Raw genomic sequence first — 15004 nt, forward strand, 5'->3', positions numbered from 1 at the left:
GTTAGGAAGCTGGAAACCTTTGATAAATATTCATTTAATCGCAGCAATAGCTAAATCCTGCCTCTTGGGACCATAATTGCGTTGATCGTAGCACTCTTAACAACCTTTTTTGTTTTAAACTTTTATTTAAGACCTTTAAAAAAACAAACATGAATGCAAGCTAAGTACCTTAACCAGAAATGCAGTACAAGGTTTAAAACCAATTATAGAAACATGGTATTAAACTGAGCAATTGTACTCCTTACCATAACCTGCTCCTCGTCTTTACAGAGCTATCTCTAATACAGCCAATTCCCCTCAAGTAAACAGAAACTTAACGTGGAACAGTTTTATTAATTAGCAGGAATTCCTCACTGAAATAGGATATTGTTGATTGGGTGTAAAATAAGCCAGCTGACTACAGCTGATAGGGTCTATGATATTGGTATTCTGTTGAAGCGTCCAACCTGAAGCTTTTAGACTATCCTATTTCAGCTGTGGATTGTCCTGCTGTGCATTTCCAACATTGTTTTTATTTCTAGTCGCTGGTGTTGCTCAGGGGTAATCTAGGGTCTGGACTGGAGCAGGGTTGTGATGTTTAGCTGTTATAATGTGGAGTTGTGTTTAACCTTGCCTGTTCCTTTATGACCACTGCTCCGATACTCCCTCTGGCCAAGTGGTCTAAATAAGGAACTCCTGAGGGTAAAGCAGAGGCTAATTGCTGTTGCTGAGGGAAGTTTCTCTGTATCACAAGCTGCTTGTAAATTCCCATCTGGAGTGACCAGATTATCGACGTCAGAGGAATGACTATCTTTTTATATTTTTAAAAAATTGTTCGGTGATGATTTATTACTATTTTATGAGTACTCCAGTTAAGTTAACTCTGATCTCCTGTGGCATTACTCAAGGGTGAAGCGTGGTAGAGACTAACTTGGCCTGTCCCTTTAAGACGGCTGCTCAGCTATGCCTGTGGGGAAGTTGTCTGGATAGGTCCTGAGGTCAATTAGACGCTACGTATTGTTGGACATTTCTCTAGATTGGCAGCTGCTCGGTCGTACTCCATAGGGTTTTACTTCACTTTGGTCTATTTGACCAGCACTGCAACACAGAGAAAGGAAGGGTAAATAAAGAGAGGGAAGGAAGGCTTGTGTAGGGAAATGTAATGCTACTTTAACAAATGTGGGTGCCTCACCCGACAACTGATCTTTGTATACCTCCTAGCATTTGGGATGATGTTCATCTTTCTAACAACACATCATAGGGGTGATTTTGAGACTCTCTGCTGCAGGGTGAGTAAGTCTCCCTGGCCAGGCCCTTAAAATTAGCTCCTTTACAACAACAACAAAAACAACAACGCATTTATATAGCGCCTTTAACATAGCCAAACATCAAAGGCGCTTCACAGAGATATTATCCGACAAAAATTGACACCGAGCCAATGAAGGAGACCTTAGAACCGTTAATGAGGTAGATTTTTAAGGAGCATCTTAAAGGAGGAGAGCGGCGGAGAGGTTTAGGGAGGGAATTCCAGAGCTGAGGGCCTAGTCGGCTGAAGGCACGGCCACCAATGGTGGAGCGATGAAAACCGGAGATGCACAAGAGGCCAGAATTGGAGGAACGCAGAGTTCTCGGAGGGTTGTAGGACTGGAGGAGGTTACAGAGATAGAGAGGGGAGATGCAACTCTTTATATAAAAGGAAGTGAATATGCAGTTGTTACCATTGAACAGAGAGAGCTGGACTTTTCTTACCCAGTAAAAGAAAAAACAACTTTGTTTTGGAAAGAGAAGTCAGTCGCCCGAGAGAGGATTCACTGTGTGGAGTAGGACCTGGATTCACTGTGTGGAGTAGGACCTGGATTCACTGTGTGGAGTAGGACCTGGATTCACTGTGTGGAGTAGGACCTGGATTCACTGTGTGGAGCGGGATCTGGATTCACTGTGTAGAGCGGGACCTGGATTCACTGTGCAGAGCAGGACCTGGATTCACTGTGTAGAGCGGGACCTGGATTCACTGTGTAGAGCAGGACCTGGATTCACTGTGTAGAGCGGGACCTGGATTCACTGTGTAGAGCGGGACCTGGATTCACTGTGTAGAGCGGGACCTGGATTCACTGTGTAGAGCGGGATCTGGATTCACTGTGTAGAGCGGGACCTGGATTCACTGTGTAGAGCGGGACCTGGATTCACTGTGTAGATCAGGATCTAGATTCACTGTGTGGAGCGGGATCTGGATTCACTGTGTAGAGCGGGATCTGGATTCACTGTGTAGAGCGGGACCTGGATTCACTGTGTAGAGTGGGACCTGGATTCACTGTGTAGAGCGGGACCTGGATTCACTGTGTAGAGCGGGACCTGGATTCACTGTGTAGAGCAGGACCTGGATTCACTGTGTAGAGCGGGACCTGGATTCACTGTGTAGAGCGGGACCTGGATTCACTGTGTAGAGCGGGACCTGGATTCACTGTGTAGAGCGGGACCTGGATTCACTGTGTGGAGCGGGACCTGGATTCACTGTGTAGAGCAGGATCTAGATTCACTGTGTAGAGCGGGACCTGGATTACTGTGTAGAGCAGGACCTGGATTCACTGTGTAGATCAGGATCTAGATTCACTGTGTAGAGCGGGATCTGGATTCACTGTGTAGAGCAGGACCTGGATTCACTGTGTAGAGCGGGACCTGGATTCACTGTGTAGAGCGGGACCTGGATTCACTGTGTAGATCAGGATCTAGATTCACTGTGTAGAGCGGGATCTGGATTCACTGTGTAGAGCGGGACCTGGATTCACTGTGTAGAGCAGGGCCTGGATTCACTGTGTAGAGCGGGACCTGGATTCACTTTGTAGAGCAGGGCCTGGATTCACTGTGTAGAGCGGGACCTGGATTCACTGTGTAGAGCAGGGCCTGGATTCACTGTGTAGAGCAGGGCCTGGATTCACTGTGTAGAGCAGGACCTGGATTCACTGTGTAGAGCAGGATCTGGATTCACTGTGTAGAGCGGGACCTGGATTCACTGTGTAGAGCAGGACCTGGATTCACTGTGTAGAGCAGGACCTGGATTCACTGTGTAGAGTAGGACCTGGATTCACTGTGTAGAGCAGGACCTGGATTCACTGTGTAGATCAGGATCTAGATTCACTGTGTAGAGCAGGATCTGGATTCAATGTGTAGAGCAGGACCTGGATTCACTGTGTAGAGTAGGACCTGGATTCACTGTGTAGAGCGGGACCTGGATTCACTGTGTAGAGCAGGATCTGGATTCACTGTGTAGAGCGGGACCTGGATTCACTGTGTAGAGCAGGACCTGGATTCACTGTGTAGAGCAGGATCTGGATTCACTGTGTAGAGCGGGACCTGGATTCACTGTGTAGAGCGGGACCTGGATTCACTGTGTAGAGCAGGACCTGGATTCACTGTGTCGAGCGGGACCTGGATTCACTGTGCAGAGCAGGACCTGGATTCACTGTGTAGATCAGGACCTGGATTCACTGTGTAGATCAGGATCTGGATTCACTGTGTAGAGCGGGACCTGGATTCACTGTGTAGAGCGGGACCTGGATTCACTGTGTAGAGCGGGACCTGGATTCACTGTGTAGAGCGGGACCTGGATTCACTGTGTAGAGCGGGACCTGGATTCACTGTGTAGAGCGGGACCTGGATTCACTGTGCAGAGCAGGACCTGGATTCACTGTGTAGATCAGGACCTGGATTCACTGTGTAGAGCAGGACCTGGATGCACTGTGTGGAGCGGGACCTGGATTCACTGTGTAGAGCGGGACCTGAATTCACTGTGTAGAGCAGGACCTGGATGCACTGTGTAGAGCGGGACCTGGATTCATTGTGTAGAGCGGGACCTGGATTCACTGTGTAGAGCGGGACCTGGATTTACTGTGTAGAGCGGGACCTGGATTCACTGTGTAGAGCAGGGCCTGGATTTACTGTGTAGAGCGGGACCTGGATGCACTGTGTAGAGCGGGATCTGGATTCACTGTGTAGATCAGGATCTAGATTCACTGTGTAGAGCAGGATCTGGATTCACTGTGTAGAGCGGGACCTGGATTCACTGTGTAGAGCAGGACCTGGATTCACTGTGTAGAGTGGGACCTGGATTCACTGTGTAGAGCGGGATCTGGATTCACTGTGTAGAGCGGGACCTGGATTCACTGTGTAGAGCAGGACCTGGATTCACTGTGTAGAGCGGGACCTGGATTCACTGTGTAGAGCAGGACCTGGATTCACTGTGTGGAGCAGGACCTGGATTCACTGTGTGGAGCAGGACCTGGATTCACTGTGTAGAGCAGGACCTGGATTCACTGTGTGGAGCAGGACCTGGATTCACTGTGTAGAGCGGGACCTGGATTCACTGTGTAGAGCGGGACCTGGATTCACTGTGGAGAGCGGGACCTGGATTCACTGTGTAGATCAGGACCTGGATTCACTGTGTAGATCAGGACCTGGATTCACTGTGTAGAGCAGGACCTGGATTCACTGTGTAGATCAGGACCTGGATGCACTGTGTAGAGCGGGACCTGGATTCACTGTGTAGAGCGGGACCTGGATTCACTGTGTAGAGCGGGACCTGGATTCACTGTGTAGAGCGGGACCTGGATTCACTGTGTAGAGCGGGACCTGGATTCACTGTGTAGAGCGGGACCTGGATTCACTGTGTAGAGCGGGACCTGGATTCACTGTGTAGAGCGGGACCTGGATTCACTGTGTAGAGCGGGACCTGGATTCACTGTGTAGAGCGGGACCTGGATTCACTGTGTAGAGCGGGACCTGGATTCACTGTGTGGAGCGGGACCTGGATTCACTGTGTAGAGCGGGACCTGGATTCACTGTGTAGATCAGGATCTAGATTCACTGTGTAGAGCAGGATCTGGATTCACTGTGTAGAGCGGGACCTGGATTCACTGTGTAGAGCAGGACCTGGATTCACTCTGTAGAGCGGGACCTGGATTCACTGTGTAGAGCAGGACCTGGATTCACTGTGTAGAGCAGGACCTGGATTCACTGTGTAGAGCGGGACCTGGATTCACTGTGTAGAGCGGGACCTGGATTCACTGTGTAGAGCAGGATCTAGATTCACTGTGTAGAGCGGGACCTGGATTCACTGTGTAGAGCAGGACCTGGATTCAGTGTGTAGAGTAGGACCTGGATTCACTGTGTAGAGTGGGACCTGGATTCACTGTGTAGAGTAGGACCTGGATTCACTGTGTAGAGCAGGATCTAGATTCACTGTGTAGAGCGGGACCTGGATTCACTGTGTAGATCAGGATCTAGATTCACTGTGTAGAGCAGGATCTGGATTCACTGTGTAGAGCGGGACCTGGATTCACTGTGTAGAGCGGGACCTGGATTCACTGTGTGGAGCGGGACCTGAATTCACTGTGTAGAGCGGGACCTGTATTCACTGTGTAGAGCGGGACCTGGATTCACTGTGTAGAGCGGGACCTGGATTCACTGTGTAGAGCGGGACCTGGATTCACTGTGTAGAGCGGGACCTGGATTCACTGTGGAGAGCGGGACCTGGATTCACTGTGTAGAGCAGGACCTGGATTCACTGTGTTGAGCAGGACCTGGATTCACTGTGTAGAGCGGGACCTGGATTCACTGTGTAGATCAGGATCTAGATTCACTGTGTGGAGCGGGATCTGGATTCACTGTGTAGAGCGGGACCTGGATTCACTGTGTTGAGTAGGACCTGGATTCACTGTGTAGATCAGGATCTAGATTCACTGTGTAGAGCAGGATCTAGATTCACTGTGTAGAGCGGGACCTGGATTCACTGTGTAGAGCGGGACCTGGATTCACTGTGTAGAGCGGGATCTGGATTCACTGTGTAGAGCAGGACCTGGATTCACTGTGTAGAGCAGGGCCTGGATTCACTGTGTAGAGTGGGACCTGGATTCACTGTGTAGAGCGGGACCTGGATTCACTGTGTAGAGCAGGGCCTGGATTCACCGTGTAGAGTGGGACCTGGATTCACTGTGTAGAGCGGGACCTGGATTCACTGTGTAGAGCGGGACCTGGATTCACTGTGTAGAGCAGGGCCTGGATTCACTGTGTAGAGCGGGACCTGGATTCACTGTGTAGAGCAGGGCCTGGATTCACTGTGTAGAGCAGGTCCTGGATTCACTGTGTAGAGCAGGACCTGGGTTCACTGTGTAGAGCAGGATCTAGATTCACTGTGTAGAGCGGGACCTGGATTCACTGTGTAGAGTGGGACCTGGATTCACTGTGTAGAGCAGGACCTGGATTCACTGTGTGGAGCGTGACCTGGATTCACTGCATAGAGCAGGTCCTGGATTCACTGTGTAGAGCAGGACCTGGATTCACTGTGTAGAGCAGGACCTGGGTTCACTGTATAGAGCAGGACCTGGATTCATTGTGTGGAGCGGCCCTCGATTCATTGTGTGGAGCAGGATCTAGATTCACTGTGTAGAGCAGGACCTGGATTCACTGTGTAGAGCGGGACCTGGATTCACTGTGTAGAGCAGGACCTGGATTCACTGTGTAGAGCAGGTCCTGGATTCACTGTGTAGAGCAGGACCTGGATTCACTGTGTAGAGCAGGACCTGGATTCACTGTGTAGAGCAGGACCTGGGTTCACTGAGTAGAGCAGGACCTGGATTCACTGTGTGGAGCGTGACCTGGATTCACTGCATAGAGCAGGTCCTGGATTCACTGTGTGGAGCAGGACCTGGATTCACTGTGTAGAGCGGGACCTGGATTCACTGTGTAGAGCGGGACCTGGATTCACTGTGTAGAGCAGGATCTAGATTCACTGTGTAGAGCGGGACCTGGATTCACTGTGTAGAGCAGGACCTGGATTCAGTGTGTAGAGTAGGACCTGGATTCACTGTGTAGAGTGGGACCTGGATTCACTGTGTAGAGTAGGACCTGGATTCACAGTGTAGAGCAGGATCTAGATTCACTGTGTAGAGCGGGACCTGGATTCACTGTGTAGATCAGGATCTAGATTCACTGTGTAGAGCAGGATCTGGATTCACTGTGTAGAGCGGGACCTGGATTCACTGTGTAGAGCGGGACCTGGATTCACTGTGTAGAGCGGGACCTGAATTCACTGTGTAGAGCGGGACCTGGATTCACTGTGTAGAGCGGGACCTGGATTCACTGTGTAGAGCGGGACCTGGATTCACTGTGTAGAGCGGGACCTGGATTCACTGTGTAGAGCGGGACCTGGATTCACTGTGGAGAGCGGGACCTGGATTCACTGTGTAGAGCAGGACCTGGATTCACTGTGTTGAGCAGGACCTGGATTCACTGTGTAGAGCGGGACCTGGATTCACTGTGTAGATCAGGATCTAGATTCACTGTGTGGAGCGGGATCTGGATTCACTGTGTAGAGCGGGACCTGGATTCACTGTGTTGAGTAGGACCTGGATTCACTGTGTAGATCAGGATCTAGATTCACTGTGTAGAGCAGGATCTAGATTCACTGTGTAGAGCGGGACCTGGATTCACTGTGTAGAGCGGGACCTGGATTCACTGTGTAGAGCGGGATCTGGATTCACTGTGTAGAGCAAGACCTGGATTCACTGTGTAGAGCAGGGCCTGGATTCACTGTGTAGAGTGGGACCTGGATTCACTGTGTAGAGCGGGACCTGGATTCACTGTGTAGAGCAGGGCCTGGATTCACCGTGTAGAGTGGGACCTGGATTCACTGTGTAGAGCGGGACCTGGATTCACTGTGTAGAGCGGGACCTGGATTCACTGTGTAGAGCAGGACCTGGATTCACTGTGTGGAGCGTGACCTGGATTCACTGCATAGAGCAGGTCCTGGATTCACTGTGTAGAGCAGGACCTGGATTCACTGTGTAGAGCAGGACCTGGGTTCACTGTATAGAGCAGGACCTGGATTCATTGTGTGGAGCGGCCCTCGATTCATTGTGTGGAGCAGGATCTAGATTCACTGTGTAGAGCAGGACCTGGATTCACTGTGTAGAGCGGGACCTGGATTCACTGTGTAGAGCAGGACCTGGATTCACTGTGTAGAGCAGGTCCTGGATTCACTGTGTAGAGCAGGACCTGGATTCACTGTGTAGAGCAGGACCTGGATTCACTGTGTAGAGCAGGACCTGGGTTCACTGAGTAGAGCAGGACCTGGATTCACTGTGTGGAGCGTGACCTGGATTCACTGCATAGAGCAGGTCCTGGATTCACTGTGTGGAGCAGGACCTGGATTCACTGTGTAGAGCGGGACCTGGATTCACTGTGTAGAGCGGGACCTGGATTCACTGTGTAGAGCAGGATCTAGATTCACTGTGTAGAGCGGGACCTGGATTCACTGTGTAGAGCAGGACCTGGATTCAGTGTGTAGAGTAGGACCTGGATTCACTGTGTAGAGTGGGACCTGGATTCACTGTGTAGAGTAGGACCTGGATTCACAGTGTAGAGCAGGATCTAGATTCACTGTGTAGAGCGGGACCTGGATTCACTGTGTAGATCAGGATCTAGATTCACTGTGTAGAGCAGGATCTGGATTCACTGTGTAGAGCGGGACCTGGATTCACTGTGTAGAGCGGGACCTGGATTCACTGTGTGGAGCGGGACCTGAATTCACTGTGTAGAGCGGGACCTGGATTCACTGTGTAGAGCGGGACCTGGATTCACTGTGTAGAGCGGGACCTGGATTCACTGTGTAGAGCGGGACCTGGATTCACTGTGTAGAGCGGGACCTGGATTCACTGTGGAGAGCGGGACCTGGATTCACTGTGTGGAGCGGGATCTGGATTCACTGTGTAGAGCGGGACCTGGATTCACTGTGTTGAGTAGGACCTGGATTCACTGTGTAGATCAGGATCTAGATTCACTGTGTAGAGCAGGATCTAGATTCACTGTGTAGAGCGGGACCTGGATTCACTGTGTAGAGCGGGACCTGGATTCACTGTGTAGAGCGGGATCTGGATTCACTGTGTAGAGCAGGACCTGGATTCACTGTGTAGAGCAGGGCCTGGATTCACTGTGTAGAGTGGGACCTGGATTCACTGTGTAGAGCGGGACCTGGATTCACTGTGTAGAGCAGGGCCTGGATTCACCGTGTAGAGTGGGACCTGGATTCACTGTGTAGAGCGGGACCTGGATTCACTGTGTAGAGCGGGACCTGGATTCACTGTGTAGAGCAGGGCCTGGATTCACTGTGTAGAGCGGGACCTGGATTCACTGTGTAGAGCAGGGCCTGGATTCACTGTGTAGAGCAGGTCCTGGATTCACTGTGTAGAGCAGGACCTGGGTTCACTGTGTAGAGCAGGATCTAGATTCACTGTGTAGAGCGGGACCTGGATTCACTGTGTAGAGTGGGACCTGGATTCACTGTGTAGAGCAGGACCTGGATTCACTGTGTGGAGCGTGACCTGGATTCACTGCATAGAGCAGGTCCTGGATTCACTGTGTAGAGCAGGACCTGGATTCACTGTGTAGAGCAGGACCTGGGTTCACTGTGTAGAGCAGGACCTGGATTCATTGTGTGGAGCGGCCCTCGATTCATTGTGTGGAGCAGGATCTAGATTCACTGTGTAGAGCAGGACCTGGATTCACTGTGTAGAGCGGGACCTGGATTCACTGTGTAGAGCAGGACCTGGATTCACTGTGTAGAGCAGGTCCTGGATTCACTGTGTAGAGCAGGACCTGGATTCACTGTGTAGAGCAGGACCTGGATTCACTGTGTAGAGCAGGACCTGGGTTCACTGAGTAGAGCAGGACCTGGATTCACTGTGTGGAGCGTGACCTGGATTCACTGCATAGAGCAGGTCCTGGATTCACTGTGTGGAGCAGGACCTGGATTCACTGTGTAGAGCGGGACCTGGATTCACTGTGTAGAGCGGGACCTGGATTCACTGTGTAGAGCAGGACCTGGATTCACTGTGTAGAGCGGCCCTCGATTCATTGTGTGGAGCAGGATCTAGATTCACTGTGTAGAGCAGGACCTGGATTCACTGTGTAGAGCGGGACCTGGATTCATTGTGTAGAGCAGAACCTGGATTCACTGTGTAGAGCGGGACCTGGATTCACAGAAACCCCACAGTGCAGATAGAGGCCATTTCGGCCCATCGAGCCTGAACCGACGCATATCTCACCCGATCCCCGTAACCCCTACACCAACACATATCCCACCCTATCCCTGTAACCCCACGTATTTAATCCCCCTAACACTAAGGGTCAATTTATCATAGCCAATCAACCTAACCCACACATCTTTAGACTGTGGGAGGAAACCGGAGCACCCGGAGAAAACCCACTGTGTAGAGCAGGACCTGGATTCACTGTGTAGAGCGGGACCTGGATTCACTGTGTAGGGCGGGACCTGGATTCACTGTGTAGAGCGGGACCTGGATTCACTGTGTAGAGCGGGACCTGGATTCACTGTGTAGAGCGGGACCTGGATTCACTGTGTAGAGTGGGACCTGGATTCACTGTGTAGAGCGGGACCTGGATTCACTGTGTAGAGTGGGACCTGGATTCACTGTGTAGAATCACAGAATCACAGAAACCCCACAGTGCAGATAGAGGCCATTTCGGCCCATCGAGCCTGCACCGACACATATCCCACCCGATCCCTGTAACCCCCCGTATTTAATCCCCCTAACACTAAGGGTCAGAGTGGGACCTGGATTCACTGTGCAGAGTGGGACCTGGATTTACTGTGTAGAGTGATGTGCCTTCAATAACGCAAAGACAAGGAATTTAAAGGATTCAACTAAGGATTTTAATCACTAAGAACATAGCAGCATTACAGGTCTTCCCACATCGGGCGTCTGGTAGGAATGACTCATACAGCTCTCGAGACCTTTATATGGCAAAAGACAGGGGCGTAGCCAATACACACAATAGGAACAAAAGGGGGCGGTTCACACAATACAAGCAGGTGAAACACACAGGTAAAACACATAGGCTGATGAAGGCATATATTTCATCACATTCACCCCTTCTACAGATTTAGTCTGTCCGGGGGTGTGATAGTCCTTCCTGAACGTCGCAACAGTACCTCGGGTTCCGACCGGGAGTTCGTGGTGCCCTCCTGGGCATACCCATGTGCTGGGGTTGTTGCAGGTACTGCTGGGGGTGGTGAGGATACCTCTGGGGATGGTGGAGGTTCTTCTGGGGGTGGTGGTGATGGGTCGTCGTCGTCGCTTCCTGCCGAGGCGAGGTCCTTTGTGGACACGGTGTCTTCACGCCTGTCGGCGTGCTTGACGTACGCGTACTGTGGGTTTGCGTGGAGTACGTGTACTGCCTCCACGAGGGGATCCGTTTTGTGGCCCCTCACATGTTTCCGTAACAGGACTGTCCCTGGGGCGGAGAGCCACGAGGGTAGGGATACTCCTGAGGTTGATTTGCAGGGAAAAACAAACATCTTCTCGTGAGGAGTGGCGTTAGTAGCAGTACACAGTAGCGACCTTATCGAGTGGAGTACGTCTGGGAGGACCTCCTGCCAGCGGGAGGTGGGGAGGCCTTTAGACCTTAGTGCTAAGGTGACCGCCTTCCACACTGTCGCGTTCTCCCTCTCCACTTGCCCATTACCCCGGGGGTTATAACTAGTGGTCCGACTCGTGGCTGTCCCCTTTGACAGCAGGTATTGGCGCAGTTCATCGCTCATGAACGACGCCCCCGTCAGTGTGGATGTAGTTGGGCATGCCGAACGTTCAAAACAGGTTGCCGAGGCACTTGATAACCGTGGCACTGGTCATATCTGGGCAGGGGTAGGCGAATGGGAAGCGGGAGTACTCGTCCACAATGTTGAGGAAGTACACATTGCGGTCGGTGGAGGGGAGTGGTCCCTTGAAATCTAAGCTCAGGCGCTCGAATGGCCGTGTAGCTTTGATCAGGTGGGCTCGGTCGGGCCTGAAAAAACGGGGCTTGCATTCCGCACAAGTGCGGCAGTCCCTGGTCATAGATCGGACCTCCTCGATGGAATAGGGCAGGTTACGGGATTTTATAAAGTGGAATAGCCGGGTGACCCCTGGGTGGCAGAGGCCATTGTGGAGGCCCTGTAGCCTGTCCCCCTGGATGCTGGCACACATCCCTCGTGATAGGGCGTCGGGGGATTCGTTGAGGGCCCCCGGCCTATATATTATGTCGTACTCAAACGTGGAGAGTTCGATCCGCTACCTGAGAATTTTGTCGTTCTTGATCTTCCCCCTCTGTTTGTTGTTAAACATGAAGGCTACCGACCGCTGGTCGGTAAGCAGGGTGAAGCGTTTGCCGGCTAGGTAGTGCCTCCAGTGCCGCACTGCCTCCACTATGGCCTGGGCCTCCTTCTCTACCGAGGAGTGCCTGATCTCGGGCCCTTGGAGGGTTCTTGAGAAAAAGGCTACGGGCCGCCCATCCTGGTTGAGGGTGGCTGCTAAAGCGAAGTCGGACGCATCGCTTTCGACCTGGAAAGGGATGTTTTCGTCCACTGCCCACAGCGCGGCCTTCTCAATGTCGTGTTTAATGCTGTTGAAGGCGGTGTGGGCCTCGGCCGAGAGCGGGAAGGACGTTGATTTCAGGAGGGGACGGGCCTTGTCGGAATAATTGGGGACCCATTGGGCGTAATAGGAGAAGAACCTTAGGCACCTTTTCAGGGTCTTGTGGGTGTTTGGTAGGGGTAGCTCCCGTAGGGGGCGCAATCGGTCGGGGTCCGGACCGATTTCCCCGTTTTCCACCACGCAGCCCAGGATACAGAGGCGCGTGGTGCTAAAGACACACTTATCCTCGTTGTAGGTGAGATTGAGTCTGAGGGCGGTTTTCAGAAATCTCGCGAGGTTCGAGTCGTGGTCTTGCTGGTTGTGGCCGCAGATGGTGACGTTGTCTAGGTATGGGTAGGTGGCTATTAACTGGTTCTCATCGACCATGCGGTCCATCTCCCGCTGGAAGACAGAGACCCCGTTCGTTACCCCAAAGGGGACTCTGAGGAAGTGGTAGAGACGTCCGTTCGCCTCAAAGGCGGTGTATGGACGGTCCTCCGGCCTAATGGGGAGCTGGTGGTATGCCGATTTTAGGTCGATGGTGGAAAACACCCGGTATTGCGCGATTTGGTTAACCATATCCGCTATGCGGGGCAGAGGGTAGGCGTCTAGCTGGGTGTATAGATTAACCGTCTGGCTATAATCTATCACCATCCGCTTCTTTTCGCTACCCTTAACTACTACTACCTGGGCGCGCCACGGGCTGGTACTGCATTCGATGATACCTTCCCGCTTGAGTCTTTCTACTTCCGACGCAATGAACCGTCTGTCCTCCCAGCTGTACCGCCTACTCTTGGTCGCTATGGGTCGACAGTTGGGTGCGAGGTTGGCAAACAGAGAGGGCGGCTTGACCTTCAGGGTAGCCAGACCGCACACTGTGGGACCCACCGTAGGTAAGCGTGATACTTTGGTGGTGGCACTGGAAGTCCAGACCCAAGATCACGCTCACAGAGATCTGGCATTATCAACAGTTTAAAATCTCTGTAATCATTGCCTTTTACCGACAACATAACCGCGCAGAAACCTGTAATTTTTGAGGTATGAGTCTTATCGGCCATGGCGATTTTGCCCTGTGTGGGGACTATCGTTAGTGAAAGTCGTTTTACCAGGCTAGGATGAATAAAGCTTTCGGTGCTCCCGCAGTCAATCAAGCATTTAACCTTGTTCCCGTTTACCTCTATGTCCATCATCGATTTAGACAACGGATGCGGCCTGGACTGATCCACTGTGATCGAGGCCACCAGTGGGTCCTGGAGGTCCGTGTAGTCGGGGCAAGATACATACATAGATACATAGATACATAGAAGATAGGAGCAGGAGTAGGCCATTCGGCCCTTCGTGCCTGCTCCGCCATTTAATGAGATCATGGCTGATCCTTTAATTCAGTATCCCGTCCCCGCCTTCTCTCCGTAACCCTTAACCCCTTTTGCCCGTAGAAATATATCTAATTCCCTCTTAAATATATTTAATGAGCTGGCGTACACTGCCCTCTGTGGCAATGAGTTCCACAGGTTCACCACTCTCTGAGTGAAGAAATTCCCCCTCATCTCTGTCCTAAATGGTTTAGCCCTTATCCTTAAATTATGTCCTCTAGTTCTGTTTTCACCCGCCAAGGGAAACATTCCTTCTGCATCCAGTCTGTCTAGACCTGTCAGAATTTTATACACTTCTATGAGGTCCCCTCTCAATCTTCTAAACTCCAGTGTGTACATCCCTAAACTACATAGTCTCTCCTCATAGGTCATTCCCGCCATTCCTGGTATCAGCCTGGTGAATCGCCGCTGCACCCCCTCCATGGCAAGAACATCCTTCCTCAGATGAGGCGACCAAAACTGTACACAGTACTCGAGGTGTGGTCTCACCAGTGCCCTGTACAGCTGCAGCAAGGTATCCCTGTTCCTGTATTCTAACCCTTTTGCTATGAAGGCCAGCATACCGTTTGCCTTCTTGACCGCCTGTTGCACCTGCATGCTCGCCTTCAGTGACTGGTGTACAAGAACACCCAGGTCTCTCTGTACTTCCCCCTCTCCCAATCTATTGCCATTTAAATAATAATTTGCCCTCCCGTTCCTGCACCCAAGGTGGATAACTTCGCACTTGTCCACATTATAGTGCATCTGCCATTTATCCGCCCAATCGCCCAGTCTGTCCAAATCGCTCTGGAGCTTCCTGGTCTCTTCCTCTGAGCCCACCCCACCTCCTAGTTTAGTGTCGTCTGCAAATTTGGAAATGCTGCATCCGACTCCCTGATCCAGGTCATTAATGTAAATTGTGAACAGCTGGGGGCCCAGGACAGATCCCTGTGGTACCCCACTTGTTACTGCCTGCCATTCAGAAAATGAGCCGTTTATTCCAACTCTCTGTTTTCTATCTGACAGCCAGTTCCCTATCCACGCCAAAACTTTCCCCTTTATCCCATGAGCCTCAATTTTCCATGCTAATCTTTTATGTGGGACCTTATCGAAGGCCTTTTGGAAGTCCAGGTACACCACATCTACTGGCTCTCCCCCATCTATTCTACCAGTTACTCCCTCAAAAAATTCCAATAGTGGTGGACTCCA

Source organism: Somniosus microcephalus, chromosome 3 (genome assembly GCF_052327205.1).
Source record: "Somniosus microcephalus isolate GS21.2 chromosome 3, FLI_Smic_1.0, whole genome shotgun sequence".
NCBI classification, from domain to species: Eukaryota; Metazoa; Chordata; class Chondrichthyes; order Squaliformes; family Somniosidae; genus Somniosus; species Somniosus microcephalus.